General features: G+C 40.4%; 2 protein-coding genes across 3 annotated transcripts in view; both read left to right on the top strand.

The window, feature by feature from the left end:
* The window catches only part of NUDT5 (nudix hydrolase 5), a 254,472-nt gene extending 249,174 nt beyond the window's left edge, over window positions 1–5,298 (top strand). The window contains exon 10 of the transcript XR_010606969.1: window positions 5,287–5,298. The gene's annotated coding sequence lies outside the window, so the exon portion shown is untranslated. The remainder of the gene's footprint in view (window positions 1–5,286) is intronic.
* USP6NL (USP6 N-terminal like) overlaps window positions 1–16,576 on the top strand; it is a 125,124-nt gene that overhangs the window by 31,362 nt on the left and 77,186 nt on the right. The gene's annotated exons all lie outside the window — the stretch shown is intronic.

Raw genomic sequence — 16,576 nt, 5'->3', positions numbered from 1 at the left:
AAGCTATTTGAGGACAGTAAAGTTCCACAATTTGTGATATCCATGGAGAAACATGGTCTTTCTGTAGCTCTTAGATCACAAGGAATAAAAGCATCCAAACCTCTGCAATTTCCCTGGCAGGCAACGTCATCGTCTTCCTTCGGTTTGATTCCAGCCTCTTCTTGGAGGGAACAGCAGAAATCTGCTGCCTTCTCTGCTCGCACTGGCCACTCTTCATCTTGGAACAAGTTTCAATAGTGACTTAAAAACCGAATACAGTTCGTCTGCTTGTAACTATAGTCCAAGTTGGACGTTTTTGCGGGGGGGAGGGATGTTTTTTTGTTTGCCTGCTAGAACTGCTGACTGTTGCGGTCATTTTCAGTCCACCTAAGGATAGCCAAATGTGTGACCAGCAGGTCGAGAGAGGTTGTTCCTATCCCTCTGCTCTAGTGAGGCCACATCTGGAGTTGTGTGTCCAGTTCTGGGCTTCCCAGTTGAAGAAGGACAAGGAGTTACTGGAGGGAGTCCAGTGGCAGCCTATGAAGATGATGAGGGGTCTGGAGCATCTTTCTGATGAGGAGAGACTGAGAGAGCTGGGGCTGTTCAGCCTGGAGAAGAGAAGCTGAGAGGGGATCTCATCAATGTTTATAAATATCTTAAGAGTGGGCATCAAGAGGATGGACCAGACTCTTTTCAGTGGTGCCCAATAACAAAATGAGGGGCAAAGGGCACAGATCGAAGCACAGGAGGTTCCGTCTGAATATGAGGAGAAACTTCTTTCCTTTGAGGTGCCAGAGCCCTGGAACAGGCTGCCCAGAGAGGTTGTGGAGTCTCCTTCTCTGGAGACATTCAAACCCGCCTGGACACATTCCTGTGTGATCTGCTCTGGTAGGTTGGACTGGATGATCTCCAGAGGTCCCTTCCAACCCCAACCATCCTGTGATTCTGTGAAATGTCAAATAATAGTGAGCTGCAAATCCTGGACTGGTCTCGCATTGCAGGAGTCTAAACAAGTCTCTCTTATTTAGCTAATGTCAAAAATCTCAAAAGGAAGTATAGCTTTGGTTAAAATTTTTGTTGACACAAAATGTTATAGTAAAATTGGAAGCAAGTAACGTGCAAGCTAGAAAGACTGTGGGACGATGCATAGTTTAAGTTGCTGTTTCTCCGGTTCTGGTAACAAGCCGTCTTGTGGTTTTAAATCCTGCGGGCGGTGGGATGTCCCTGTGGCCTTCAGAGCTTTTTACAATTCAAATTCACCAGTTTGGTCCTGGCTACTGGCTGAGTGAGAAGAGAAATGAAGCCTCGTATTAAATCTCTTTCTAAAACTTGCGGTCTTGAGGATCAATTCAATCTTTACCTGTTGCAGTATGCAGATGTATGCTGTTAAATCCGTCTGGACTTAGTCTGTGTAAAGCATGAGACTTGCTGAACTGGAGCTTGACCTTGTGATTTTACCACAGCAGAGTGAACCTGGGTGGAAAGTCCAACTGAAAACAAGATGGTTTTTTTGAGTTTCTTGGAAGTAGAGGACTTGGAAGTAGGGGAGCTAGGGATTCAGTCAAGTATTTGCTTAACGTTTCACAAAGTTAATGGGTTACATAGTTTTGAGCTTGAGCTGGTAGGATAACTGTATTTGGATTTCTGCTTTCAGTGACACTGCAACCAAGACAAGGATTCTTTTTTTGCCTGAGGCGTTTCTCCAATATGTTTGGAACAAAGATCTTGAGTCTGGATCTGAATGTGGCAAAAAGGCATTTGGGTCCTGTACCTTTTCTTCCGTAGCTGCTCTCGTACTTTTGTTGTGATGTGAAGTTTACAACTAAGCCCAGACATTTTAGGTTTGGATTTCGAGATTTTTAATGGCTGGGGAGCTCTGCATGACGGATCTAGAAAAACAAGCCTCATTCTGTGTTTCGCGTTATCATAGTTCAGGTGAATGTATTTTTCCGACCTTGATTTTGGTAAGATCATGGCAATTGTCCATACGCTATTTTCAAGTATGTATGACACTTAGAATTTGCAAGAAAAAAAAGTGTAATGTTGGCATTATTTTGCACTACAAAGCATGTATTTTTTATTTTTCTTAAAGAAAACCTTGTGCTGTTGGGATTTGCACACTTAAAGCAATGAGGAATCATCTGGGTTTTTTTGGCCTTAAATTGTTGAGTTTCTAGTATTTTGTCCTCATGCTTACGAAATTTGGAATCTAGTGTTAAATATGAATGTTAGTGTCCGTGTTTGTCAGTTGTGAAGCTTGCACAGAATTTATTTAATACACTTTAGCTTAAGAAGGTCACAATTTTGTTTGTTAAATGGATAAGAATGAGAAACAGTGCAGAGAGAGATGGTAATAAGTTTGCCTGTTTGTTTTTAATAATGTAAAATGTGAATATGTCCAAGTGACAGGGTCTCAACTGGACATTTTCTACAACAGGTAATTATAGCAGTCAGGTGGCTTAGATAGTGTTCTGGTGTATATTGACAATCCGCAACCTTCCTGGACACCTTGTCTGGCTCCTCCAGAGTGTTTTTATGTCCTATTGAGCTTCTAGATATTTTGGTATAGCTTGTAAGCAAAACATCCAGACTTCTCAAATCAGATAACGTATCCAATTTTTTTAGTTAGCCATGTCTAACAGCAAATAAAAATACGGATTTCACAGTGGAATAGATCTGTCTGTTTTGTCCTTCTTGTTGCAAGTCCAAGCAGCTTCTTCTAAAAGAAATTATCTGTCAGCAGTAGTATTAAACTATCCATAAAAATGTTAATTTGAACTGAATTTCCAGATCAAACAGAAAACTTAATGACAGTTAATTACATTCTTGCTGGAAATGAGAAAATAAGTACACACAGATGCCCAAGACTGCTGCTGCCTCTTTGCTAATAAAGCAGCTGACAAAGCATCTTCTGTCTGTACCTGGAGGATGCAGGTCCTTGATGGGAACAATTTCCTTGAGAAAGAAACCTGCTACCTCTGCATCGCCTCCCAGGTGATGGAGCTTGCTTTTTCCTTCTGTAGCTTTATGACACGGAAACGTACCCAAATAAAAGAAAAGAGGTATGAAGACACTCGATTGCGTGCACTCCTCTCCAGGTGAAGAGCACGACGCCTGTGTCGGGTGTCACGGTTGTTGGTCACGGTCACTTAACTCATCACCGCAGCTGCCCCGGTGAGTGCGATATCAATGTGGGACCCTGGCAGCTCCCAGGGCTCTGTGTGCACGTGGACTCTGTTGTAAAACCAATCCGGGCTCCTTGACTGCAGTTCTCGCGAGCAGAGTCTGGCTGTATGGAAAAGCTCATCAATATTCAGCTTGGAGACTTCTTTTGATGCTCTCGCTTACCAAATATTGCTGCAGTACCGCTGCTGGATTGCAGGCGTTTGCTGCTGCCACTTGGAAATAGCTGGGGTGCATACTTGTCGTGGAATTTGCAGTTTGAGCAGTAAACCTACGGGAGTTATTCGGAGGGTCATATAGGCTTTAATTGTGCCTTTAGTCTCAGGGTGTTCTGAAGACTTTGGGGGTTTTGTGGCTTTTAAGCCAGGCATGATCTTGATGCATGCAGCTGAAACCCTGTGGCCTTCGGGCCTGAAAGTTGTACGCAGTAGTTGATATTTCTCCCTCCCTTCCCACTGTTGTATTTTTAAATTTTATTTATCTTTTTATTTTTAAACAAACCCGTTCTTTTTATGGCAGTCGTACTTTCAGAATGACACATTATCACCGTACAGGCGTTCCATTCCTATGGCACATTAGCAGGCAGTCTTTATGGGATAGTGGTCTAATGCAGATATTAATGAAATACAAGTGTGATGGTACGAAAATAAATCTCTTTATTTCCCTTTGTTTTAATTCTTGGTTGAAAAATAAGTTTCTATTTAAGAAGAGAAAAATCAAACGCTTTTTCTTATAACTCATGTCGTATTCGTATAAGTGATGTCTGTACCTTCTTCACATCAATGCAGGCATGAGTTGTATCTGAACGGGAGGTGTTCCAGATGTGATCTTTCTGGCTGTTATTTCTCCAAAAGCAAGTGGCAGAGGCCTGTAAGTTATGGGTTAATCACATTGCACAAAACTTTCTGCATTTATTGACTGGCAAATAATTTTATTTCCTGGATGCTGAAGGGAAACTTTCTTTTTTTTTCTTTTCCTTGTTTTTAGATGAAACTTCTTTTGAGATTTATCTAACATACCAGGCAAGATTGAGATGTAAGTGTTGGGAAGGGTGGGACCTGACTGTGAATAGGCAGGTTTCACCATGTCTGCTAATCTTTTCTAAGTTCTGGATTTTCACCAAAAATATTTTGTCTAAAGAGTGCTCTTTTCCATGTCATTTTAATCTCTCTTTTGTCAGGAGTGTTTTCCAGGAGTTAAGGCTGAGTTTCAGGCTTGTTTTTAGAAGTATATCCTGTAGAATTGTAATTTTGGTCTGCTGATTCCTGTCAGAGTTAGAATGGAAGGTGTAGCTTTTGTTGTTAAACCTAATTTTTTGAGTGGGAAATAGCAGTAGTCCGAAGGAAATGGTTATTATACAGTTCACGGGTCTGAACTGGAACGTGAGAAGTTGCCTTGATCTAGAGATTTCCTCTTTCTGACAGAAAAGGAAATACTGTTTGTACTAATGAAAGGACTTGGGTAACATGAATATGCTGTGATCTTTCATAGAGAAATGTTTCATTTCAAGTCACATTGTTTGGATTAGTGGAACAATTCCTCATCATTTTCAAGTATTGGGTGTTTTTGGGATGTTTCCAGGGCTCCCCAGCGTGTGATATGCTGCTGATTTCAGGCGTTGCACTTTGCTGTGTGATGGATAAATGGCTGCACCATTGCTCTGTGTCCTCATTTTTCTCCTTCTAAAAAGAAAATAAACCTGACTAATCCTTCTCTTTTTCTGACAACAGCTGTACATTGAAAAGACTTTAACATATTTTGAAAAATTTCCTCATCCATGCTGCAGCTGCATTGGGTCCTGGAGCCACCATGTCTCATCACTCAGTAAAAGAAAATGTTGTGTTCATACACTGCTGGGTGAGCACGTGTTACACAGATCAAAGACACATAGATCAATAAAAATGTTTTTGTCGATTCTGAGCTATGAATTAGTACCCTAGTTAGTTTTTAAAATATGTGGGATGAATGCTGGTTTGGAGCTTGCCAAATCTATAGATGGAAAATAAAAAAAAGCTACACAGACTCCAGTTCCCATTACTATTTAGTTTCAAGGCATTGGAATGACCTTCTAAACGGTGCAGTGATAATTGCCTATTTTACATAATGGATAAAGCTGCACGGAAGAGTATTTGTAGTGATGGAACATGTATTAACAATCATTGTCTGGTAACTAATAAGAATGTAAAGCCATTCTATAAATAGTGCAGAAAGGCTCTAAAGGGAAAAATGAGCAAATGGGCTTAAGCAAATCAAAGGCTGACAGGTTGTACTGGGGCCTGTATGGTGTATTTAACATAAGAGCAGCCTATACGCTGTGTTCGTAAGTAGTGAAGCACTGCAGGGATAGATCTGGAGAGGAACACTGAGGGTCCAACATCCTGCTGTGTTTCAGCAGGTTTTTCAGGCTTAGATCAAACCTTGGCCTTATTCTTTGGGCATAACATAATTTAGAGTTAGGAGTGCACCTCACATGTAGCTTAATCTGGAAGGAATCCAGTTCTGCATAGTTCCATGCAGTTTCCCAGTACAAACTGAAGAACAATAAATAGAGATGATCTGTAGATTCACTCCAAAGGCACTCTTCCAATCTAAACTAAAATACTATTTATAGAATTGCGTGGAACATCAGCAGTCTTTTACCCCAGATTTATGATCTTGGCATTGGATAGAATACCTTAATTAGGTTGTTTTTTTTTTTTTTTAGGAATACGTAGAAGTTACAGTAGGGTTATAAAGTTAGTAGGGTTGATATTTCAGGGACAGAAAGGGGATCAAGAGATTGTATATTAATGTATTGAAGACTGACATTTATGACTTGTGTTTGCATGTGCTCTGCCTCTCAAGATTAAGTGCTAAATTATGAGAAGGTTACTAGTTGGCCACTGTATCGGGCTTATGTGGCAAGTTTTTGGTAGCAGGGGCTGCAGAGGTGGCTCGTGTGACTCTTAAGAGGCTGGGACTGTCTCCTAGGTTGGTTCCAGCTCACTTCAGAATGGACCCACCGTTGGCCAAAGTTGAGCCCATCAGTGATGCTCTGTGAAAAATATTCAAGAAAGGATAAAAAACCAAAACCAAATGGTGCAGCACCTATGAGAGAGGAGAGTGAGAAAAATGGGTGGGAGTCAACTCTGCAGACACCAAGGTCGGTGAAGGAGGAGGAGGTGCTCCAGGTGCCAAAGCAGAGATGTCCCTGCAGCCTGTGGAGAAGACCATAGTGAAGCAGGCTGTGCTCCTGCAGCCTGTGGAGGACCACGGTGGGGCAGATGCCCGTGGACACCCCACGGTGGGGCAGATGCCCACCTGCAGCCCATGGACACCCCACGGTGGAACAGGGGGATGTGCCCTGATGGAGCTGCAGCCCATGGAGAGCCCATGCTGAAGCAGGCTCCTGGCAGGAATTATGGCCCCTGGAGAGGAACCCACACAGGAACTGCTTCTCTGGCAGGAACAGCAGCTCATGAGAAGAACCCACGGTGGAACAGTTTGTGAAAGACTGTACCCTGTGGGAGGGACCCCGTGCTGGAGCAGGGGAAGAGTGTGAGGAGGAAGGAGCAGCAAAGACAAAGCGTTATGGACCGATTGAACATCCCCCGGTGCCGCTCAGGGTGGAGAGGAGGTAGAAGAATTGGGACCAAAGTGGTGAGGTTGAGCCTGGGAAGAATGCTTTGTTTTTCACCATCCTACTCTATTTTTAATTGCCAATAAATTAATTTCCTCAAGACAAGTCTGTTTTGCTCATGAGGGTAATTGGTAAGCAATGTTTCTATCTCAACCCTTGAGCTTTTTCATGTTATTTTCTCCCCCTGTCCTGTTGAGCAGGGCACTGACAGCAGCATCTGACAGCCAACCAAGGGTCAGCCCACTACAGCCGTGCCAAGGATGTGAACAAACGTGTATTCCTCTGAATTCTCTCCAGTCCAAGTTCCCTTGAACTGCCCGTGATGGCAGCATGCGCTAATTCAGCAGTTTTGTTTTTCTCGGTGCGGGTGACAGCGCGTTGATGTGATCCTATTTCCCAGCACAGCCCAGAGCTGTGACTTCCAGCAGGGCTGAAAACAAAAAGCGATGACGTGTTCAACAAGTGCTATAAATCTGGGACAGGGTGTCTGAATGATGTCTTCCTACATTTTCCTTCATGTTCTCTTAATGCACTACTAGATATAATCTGCCCACGTTAAAAAAAATAAACAAACTTGTCCAAAAAAAAAAAACCCACCCTGCCTTTAACACTTCCAAGTACTGATCTTCCATAACTGGTTTTGAAACAGCATTTACTGGTATGCCTGTGGTGTTTTTGGACAATTTTAGCTGATACGCGTTAGAACTACTGAAGTCATTACTGCCATTAGGAAAACTCAACAAATTCTCTTTTGTCCTAGCTACAGAAATGGCACGAAATGGGAAGCTTGTAGAAGAGAAAGTTGAATTAGGATTAATGGGAACACACTTCAGTGTGAGGTTGTTTGGGGTGGGGGGCGGATGGATGAGAGGATAGAACATTTGACATATCTTAAACATTCCTGCTGCTGTAGAATTGTTATTTAATAGTGATTTGGTTTGGGTTTTGTTTATTTGACTAAGCTGCCTTTCTTGGCAATTTCTAATTCCTTTTTAATTTAAAACCACTTTTCTGCAGTATTTTATATGCACTTCCCCTCCCCAAACGATTTTTGCCTGCCTTTTATCTGTCATGCAGCTTTCATCAGTTGAGTTCACAGATTTCTTATTAGTGGGAAAACAGTTGTTTCCAATTAAAAACTAAAAAAAAACCCACCCACAAAACCTTTGGGCTTCAGATTTGAGAATAATTTATTTTAATACAAAGACTTTACAAAATTGTAACATGAAAACTATTTCAGTTCTCTCTTATTATTTTGAATGATCTTTTTTCGTTTGTTTTTCTCCACAATTAAAACTACTGCAGATGAATTTATCACCAAACCATTCTTCTTTATTCTGAGACAGATCTGAAAAGTCCTTGAAATAAAATTTGGTCTAAATCCTGCAGTCCCATGTGAAAGCCTGTAGCTGTTTGGTATTCTATTTATGTGAACTTATAAACTTGAACTTAAAATACTGATGGCTAAATGATGTATCAGGGAACTATTGTGGTAGTAATAACATACAGATTTCCCTGAGAAACAGCTACTTCTGATATCTCAATGTATGAAATTTGTTTTGCCAGCCCTGAAGTGGCCACGTAGCGATGGCATCTGGCAGTCAGACTATTGCAATAGCTTATAAGTATTTCTATGCTAATCCTTATTGATTTACTTGGAGCTAGCTAAAAGGCGTAGTTGTAATGTTTTTAAAATTAAAATGACTGAGAGTCAACTTATTTGTAGCACTTGCACGCTAAGTGGTTTTTTTTTTTTTTTCCCAGGGGTCTCACTTGCATTGGCCTTGAAGAACAGACGTATTTTTCTCACTGTTTACAGGGGTTTTCATTCAGAAAATTACTTATACTTCAGTAAACCCCTTTGTACTAATTTCTGGAACAACCTTTTGTTTCCTGTTTCTTCTCCATCTTTCTAAGGCTGTGCTGCTGTTTTGCCTCTGTTCACAGAAAGGAAATTTCCATGAGTTTTCCTTAGGCTTTCAATTTTTTTTTTTTCTGTTTCAGCACTGTTTGTGTATTCAGGGAGATACAAAATCCTGCTGATCTAATGTACAGGTGTAAAGGATGACAACAGGTTCAAGGCAATGGAAAAATTGGTACTCCAATCTGATGGAATTAGTTGCGTTACAAATTGTAAAAACTTAGAGCAGCTCAATTTTTTTTTGGGGGGTTGCTTATTGGTTTTGTGCATTAAAATACCTCTGAAGTATGGTATAGTTTTGAAATCTCTTTCTATTGGCTGTAAGTCCCTTACACCTTAATGATGATGGCCCTGTGTGCTTTAACTTGACAGCTAATTATATTCTGGCAGTTTTTGTGCGTTATCCTCTTAAAATGCCATTCCCTAAATAACACATCACGCTCCCCTCACCCCCCCTTTCTGTATCTTCTTTTCGTATTGTTCACATTTGTACTTTTCATTAGGTATGTCTCGTAAATTGTCATTTCTTCTGCTTCTCCGGTTTCAGAAGGTGTTCTATGACCAGAAAACAATTATATAGGTCACCGGCTCTTTACAGCGTGTCATGTGTCAGTGTTAAAGGGTTTGCAGCATCTTGAGCTGAGCCACGGCCTTCGCTTGCATCCACAGCATCAATTTGGACCACTCAAAACAGTCGTCGCCTTTCATGACATTCCGCCAGAGATTTTTGATTTAGTAAAGCCTGATGAGTTGGCTTGTAGATCCATGTATTTGCCTTGCGCCTCCACTTAAGCTCTTTGAAGATGTACCTGTTTATCTGAAAAAACTGTGACTTAGTTTGTATTGGAGGCTGTGATTCAGTGAAATGCTATCTCAGCTCAGTAGCACCTGAAGAATAATGGATGTTTGCGATAGTGTTTTAATCAAAACTCCCCCAGGATGTGGATCTGAGTCGTTTTTCAGAGGAACCTGTCAACAGCACGTCTGAGATGGCTTGAATGTTACCCTGGGATTAGAGAACGTGTTGTACCTCAGGTACAAAGTACTCTCTATGCTTTTGTTTTGCTACATTTTTATAGCACATTATCACAATAATGTGAACTGCTGGTCCCTGTTGTCCATTTTTAGGTTTGATGTGCTCCTCCAAAACAGCAGGTGCTGGCAAATTAAGAGTATGTGTGAGTAATTTTGTAGTGTTCAGTAGTTACACCTCTTGTTTTTTTCTATGCTGGGGAGAAAGTGAGGTAGAGAAGGAGAAAAAAGTGAGCAGAATTTCTAGACTAAGCACAGTAAGCCTTGTACTTGTGGCGAACACACACCAAAAGCTTTTGTCTGTACTGTGGATTATATTAAAGTAAATTTAAGTTGAAATTTTTCTCTCTTTTCTCCCAGCCTTAATGTGGGCAGAGTTCTTCGTAAATTCTTTCAAGAACTTGTTGATATAACAAGAAGTTTGCTGTTGAATTAACCAATTTCAAAAAATATTCTAAAAAGGGAGAAACACTTGGTAATTTTTTCTCGCATTCAGACTTATTTATGTGTACTTTCTTTTTTTTTTTACCTGTACTTTTGTTGAAGAGAGAAGAGTTGATGAGAGGCTATTGGTTTCTCATGGAGTTTGAAGCCAGTGGTGCAATAACTCTTAATCCTGCCAAAATGCTGTAACTGAAGCAACATTTTTTATGGTCAACCTCTTAGTTTCCTATCCTGTTGCTAGACTTTTCAGGAATACTTTTGCAGAGACGATGCTTTGGTTTATTGCATTATAGTTCCTCGTTTCAAGGAGAAGCTTTGGCTTTTTTATAGTAACACCAGAAACATGAAGCTGAGATTTTTCACGTGTACTGAAGAAATGTCTTCACTGGTAAGATAAAAAGGAACTAAAATTCATAACCGAAACACAATTTTCCCTAGCAAGTTATTTAGTGTTTAACTTCATCGATGAAAAGTTCAGACTTGAACTTGTTGAACTTTTCTGTGAAGTTGATGAATTTTAGAATGAGTGTTAATGCCTCATGGGAACGTTTCCTGTCTGAACACAGTGGCTGTATCCGTAAGGCAGAAAGAGGATTTAAATGCAGGTTAGGCATACCAAGTGCTTTGAGCAGTGAGTTGTTAAGTTGTAGTTAGAGCTCAAAGCTATCTTCTTGTGAAGAGTTGAGTTCTGAAGGTTTGTTCGTATCTGGGTAACCAGTCAACCCAGTTGCTCCTGGTCTGTCCAGGCTGTGCAAATGAGAACTTGAACCCTCCCTGAAGTGCTGAACATCCAAATCGCTTTTGTACAAGCACCGTGCAGACAGTGGGTGGATCAATGTGTAAATCTCAACTTGTGTTGAGTACAAACGTGCTGTTCTGCTTTCTCTGTGCTCAAGAGGATGCTGTGTCTGCCCTTCCTTGGGAGGATTCTGCTGTTATTCTGCTGCTGCTGGGATACAGGATGTTTGTGTGTCAGATGCGGCTCCACAGGCTCAACCAAGTCTTGGCTTTTACTGTGGATTTTGACTCTGTAAGGGATATAAAATTTGCAGAGGCTGAGAGCAATCTGTTTGGAATGAAATAGGTTGTTGGAATCCATAAAAGGCTTTGTTTGTGTTTTATGTTAGAGCTAATCTGTGAAACTTGGAGTAGGTGTTGCTGAAGTATTGCGTCACTTGAACTGGATGAAGTAGGTTTTCTTCTGTGTGCTGAGTTCAGAAATGCTATTCAGGTCATCTTCTGCTGAGATATGAGTCTATGACAAACGGTCAGATTTTTCTTGCTTTTCTTTTTAACAGAACATGGTGGGAAAAAACCAAATCCTCATTAGTAGGTTTACTGCATCATCGACTTCAGCATTAAATGGATTTTTTGCTTGATGCCTGTGCACAGGACCTAGACTAGAATTAACCTCATATTTGTCATGTAACAGAAGCTTCTAAAGATCTTCGCAGCATGTGCTTGTAGCTCTTTGTCTTGCATCAGTACTGAAATAGAAGTATTGATTTTGAGAGAAGTAGCCCTAGAAACTTGATGGTAGGTTTGTAAATGTCGTTAAGGTAACTCGCTGTTTGTAATCTTGAGAGATATATATATATATATATATATGTAGTTGTCTAGTGTATATCTGTTAGTGCACTGATTACTGAAGTCATTGAAGTAGCAGAATTAATTAATAATTGGCTTCTTAAGTGAACACTGGGTATTTGTAAAATATTTTCAGAGTATCCAAAGAATGAGCAGAATGGTACATCTCGCTGTGATCTCTTACTTGAAGTAGGAGGTGTATAACCTCTGTGGAGAATTCTGTTCTGATTAACCCGCCTTGTCCTTTAAAATCAAATATTAAAACAAAAGTATTTTTATTTTTGTTTTGTGGTTCTGTAGTAGTGCAGCTTTGTGCTTGTCCCTCAGTGCTAATACACTGATACAGGGTCTCAGTGGTGTCTGTGCTTAACTCGCATCTCCCAGACAGAGGCTGGGGAAAAAACCCCAACTTTTGCCAGGCTTTTGTAAGGTTTATGGATAGATTAAATCTGAAAATTAATTGTTACAGCTAGCAAAAATTAATTGAAATTAAGGCGATGGATATAATGTAGCCAGGAGGTTTATCTTACTGCTACAATGTTTTGTGGATAAACAGCCGCAAAATTTGAGTAATTATTATTTTTTCTTTTTTTTTTTTGTAGTGTTTTAACCAAATTCTGGAGTTATTGTGTATTAATAAATGTTGTAGCTGATGCAAACTGAGTGGATGCAAACAAATTTCCACTAGTATTGCTACATACCAACATGAAGGTAACCTGATTTCAGTTTGCTGGCTGTGCCATTGGGTTTTGTGGCAGCTGCTCCGCTGTTTTCCCTCCGCTTGAGGCCGGGACCCAAAGAACACGGGAGGCCCCGATTCCTGCTTCGCATGGGAAATGCCGTGGCTGTTTACTTTGTTTCGTTTACCAGTCCTCAGTCACTGAAACCGAAAACAGAAGCTTCTTGTCTATCACAAACTTCCTTTTCTTGTAGAAAGGATGAAGAAACGAAGAGCATTTTCTTCCCCAGTTTCTGCTGCTGCTCAACAAACTTGTTTACCCTTCACTTGGCTGCTTTTTATTCCTCCAGCCCTTCCTATAACCACTTTATAAACATCAAACCCATGAATATAGTGCTGCACGACACTTGGGATAATTTCAAATATTCAGAGGGAATTTAATTTTTTTTTTCCCCTCTCCCGAATTTAATTTTAGTTTTTAATAAAGTAAATGACAGGTATTTGAAGTAGCTGATTACTCACATTTTTCAAAGCAACTCTTCGTGCTGTGTAGACGTGACTGATATTATAAGCAGGCAGGTACCTAAATTTGCCGTGATGTCCTTCTGCAGACTTACTCAAACTTATCGTAGAGCCACCAAGAGTAGGTTTAGTGTCAGAGAAGATTCTTGGTGCCATTCAGACTTTTCATAGGATTTACTCAGAGGATCCTATTTGTACTTAGGGTATTACCGCAGTTAAAATGTTTATCAGCTCGAAGATAAATAGCTCGGAGACAGTCGCTGAAGAAAGCGGTTCGGCTGTGGTGAATGGAGCTGTAGCGTGTAACTCTGAGTATTTTGTGTGAAACACTTAACGTGTTAAGATTATAATTAAAGTTGAATACGGAAGGGCTTTGCAGCTTCTCTCTAACTGGTGCTGTGATTCCTGATGGTACCTTCAGTGTATGGGAGGTGGAAAGAGACACCTTAGATCCACACCACATCGTATGGATCCCAACAGCCCATCCGGGAGCCTATTTAGTAGCGCAACATGAAGGAATAAAGGAAGAAATGCTCTTTCATCCTGCCGGAACTCTTGCAGTATTTAAGGTTGTAGTTTCTTCTCGTGCATCGGGGTGAAACTGAGCTTAAAACATTAAAATAAATCCGGAGGTGTTCCCATGCAGGGGCTGTGCCCAAATAGGCTGAGCAATCCCTCGGCGTTGGGGAGACTCAAGTTCAAGTTTTGGCAGAGGCTGGAGGCTGGTTTTTCCTCACACTTTTGGGGAAGGACTAATCCCTGGGTACCTCGTGATGTCTATTCTAGGATACGGCAGAAAAATAAAAGACGGGTGGTGTATGCACAGCTGGTGAGTAAAAGCTGGTATTATCGGTACCCGCTCATCTCTTGGGTGTTTGCGAACCCTTTTCCGTGTCATGCAAGGTCCAGGGAGGTTTCGGCATCTGGTTTAACTGGGCAAAAACGTCGCGTCAGCCATTAGGTGAGTTTGTGGCCACCGGGCAGGGCCAGGGCAGTTTCTTCTTCCCCACGATGCTGGTGAAGTTTTACTCCTGCCGCCTTGAGTCAGTGCTGGTGTTTTTTCTGGGCTGGCTTGGAGCTTTTTAGTCTTATTAACTGGCAGAATAACACCTACTACAAAAACAAACCCTCCTTCTCTTCCTGTTTTAATCAGTTAAATTGGCTGTGTAATTAAATGAGTTGCACTGCGTGTATGTCAGTGTATTCAAAGATTGTCTGTGTAGAATCATAGAATCATTTTGGTTGGAAGAGACCCTTGGGATCAAGGAACAAACCGTTTTATTTTAGCCAGTAGAATGATACAAATATAGATGAAACTTCTGTAACTGGAGAGCTGTTGTAACTTTTGTAGCCCTAGAGAAGAAATGAAACAGCTTCTTCCAAAATGAAGAGCAACTTTCAGAAAATTCTTCCAGAGTATACTTAAACTTTTTTTTTTTTGGTGATGCTTTAAGCTGGGAATAGACTGCACAGCATTAACACTGAATTTTAAAATATAATTATTGTTTGCTCCATTAATTTTGACTAATGCTGAGATAAAAATGATTAACCAGGAGACTTAACGTAATCAGTGTAGTGTGGCATCTGACTTAAATATAAGTCTGTTAATGTGGGAAGCATAGCTCTTCTTATGAAATGTTCTGCCTTGTGCTGGAATCTAAAATATTAGAACCATTTTTCTGTTTAAATTGATACTGCAAATCTTAATGCTGCGAAAACATTCATCGTCTACTACTAGTGAAGACGTACAATAGAGGAAATAGGAAACTATGTCTGAACTTGTGTCAAAATTTCAAGTAATCTTAAAAAAAAAATGTTAGTTTGATTTAAGTTGGTGGGAAAAATGATTTTTATGTGTAATCCTGATGTATGGCATTGGGAAAATGAAGAGGAAATTTATTGCAGAGAACTGTTATGTTCAACCTTGATGAAATATCATTTTGCTTGTGTGTTTAGCAGCCTGTCATGGTTAAAAGAAGTAACGTCAGTGGGCAGAAAGGGATATTTTAGTTTTTGAAAGCCTGTGGAGACTGCAGACATAATATACTTTTAAAATACAAGGGGTCTAAAAAAAATGGCATTTTAAGCTAAATTTGCCTAAAATCACAACCAGTACCTGAAAAGGTGCTGGTGTGGAAAGGGTGACTTGACTTACCTTATGTTGAGAGTAAAATTCCTGAAATATATATTTTTAATCTGCTAATAACTGCTTCTGTGGTCAAGTGTCTGATCTTACCATATAATACAGCAGCTGATTTGCAGCATATTTTATTAAATCATTAATTAAAAAGGCCAGTACTGAGAAAGCTCCTGGATTTCAAAGGGAGTGTGGGAGTGATTCTCACGGGCTGTAGATGACACAAGTGACATGTTACAGCGGGATCAATTCTTGCCACAGTAGGAGTTCCAGGAAATTTAATCTTTGGAAGGCTGCAAAATGATTTCCATGTAGTAGAAAACCTCCCCTTTATTTCCATGAAGACTGGATCTTTGTCGTGTCTTTGCTGCTGGGTTATAATGTGTTGCAGAAACAAAGTTTTCTCTGTCTGGAGCAGCGAGAATGTAAATCTGCTCCCATCACCACTTGAACAGCTGTTTGTAGGGCTGATGTTCCTTAAGTCAGCACAGTGTTTACATCTCCTTAAAGATGAAATGTATAGGTGAAGGACCACTTCATAATGGTCATAATGCTGCCCTTTCATAGCAGTGAGGAAAGAGAAAATTAGTAATAAACTAGTGAAAAGGGCAGATGCCAACTACACCCTTGGGAAGAAGGAAAACAAAAGATGACTTAAGCTTAGACATAAGACATTAGCTACTTGTTGCACAAGTCAGACCAGTCTTTACATACTGGCAAGCCTCAAATTATACCCAGCCCGAGTCTTTACATTTAAGTCTGTTAAGAGCTTCCATAAATGTTTTGGGTTGTGTTGACAGAGTCATGGGCAGGAGGGTGGGTTGTATGTAGGGGTTGTGGGTTTTTTTCCTAATTTTCTTTCAAGAGTGGAGCGTTGTTCAAAATTGGGCTTCCTCTTTTCAGTGCAGCTTGTCGCAAATTAGCCATTATGGTTTCTTCTGGCTTTGCAACTGATTATGTTAACCTTCAGCAAATTAATTATCTTCTGGCGCATGGCTGCGCACACACCACTCGCTGAAATGGGATTGCAGCAGAGCCCTGCCAGTTCTTGTCATTCCACTTTGTGTAACCCTTGTGGTAACATTCATGAGGCTTAATAGCGAGGTGATGACACGAATATTCAAACTGCAGCTTCCAGCTGGGTTAGTTGTAGGCACAGCTGATGGAGACGAGCTATTTTTAAGGTGTGCTTACTTATGTGGAACACACATAAAAAATAATTGCAAATTAAGACTAAGTAAGTGGCCAAGTTGTGCTTTATTAGATTATGTTCTTTTTCTTTTTTATCGCTGGCGTGTTCTGAATTTTGTTCTTTCAGTGCTCTATTAGCTAATACATTGAACAAGGCTGTGTTATTAAAAATAAAGTCATAGACATGTTGCAATAACTAAATAATATTAGTAGCGTTCCTGTGAGTCCTTTAGTCAATTGTTGCTTAAAAGTGAGATAAGAGCTTGAAAACACCCACAAAAA

Source organism: Caloenas nicobarica, chromosome 1, assembly GCF_036013445.1.
Source record: "Caloenas nicobarica isolate bCalNic1 chromosome 1, bCalNic1.hap1, whole genome shotgun sequence".
In the NCBI taxonomy this organism is placed as follows: Eukaryota; Metazoa; Chordata; class Aves; order Columbiformes; family Columbidae; genus Caloenas; species Caloenas nicobarica.
This window is presented reverse-complemented; position numbering and strand designations above follow the sequence as displayed.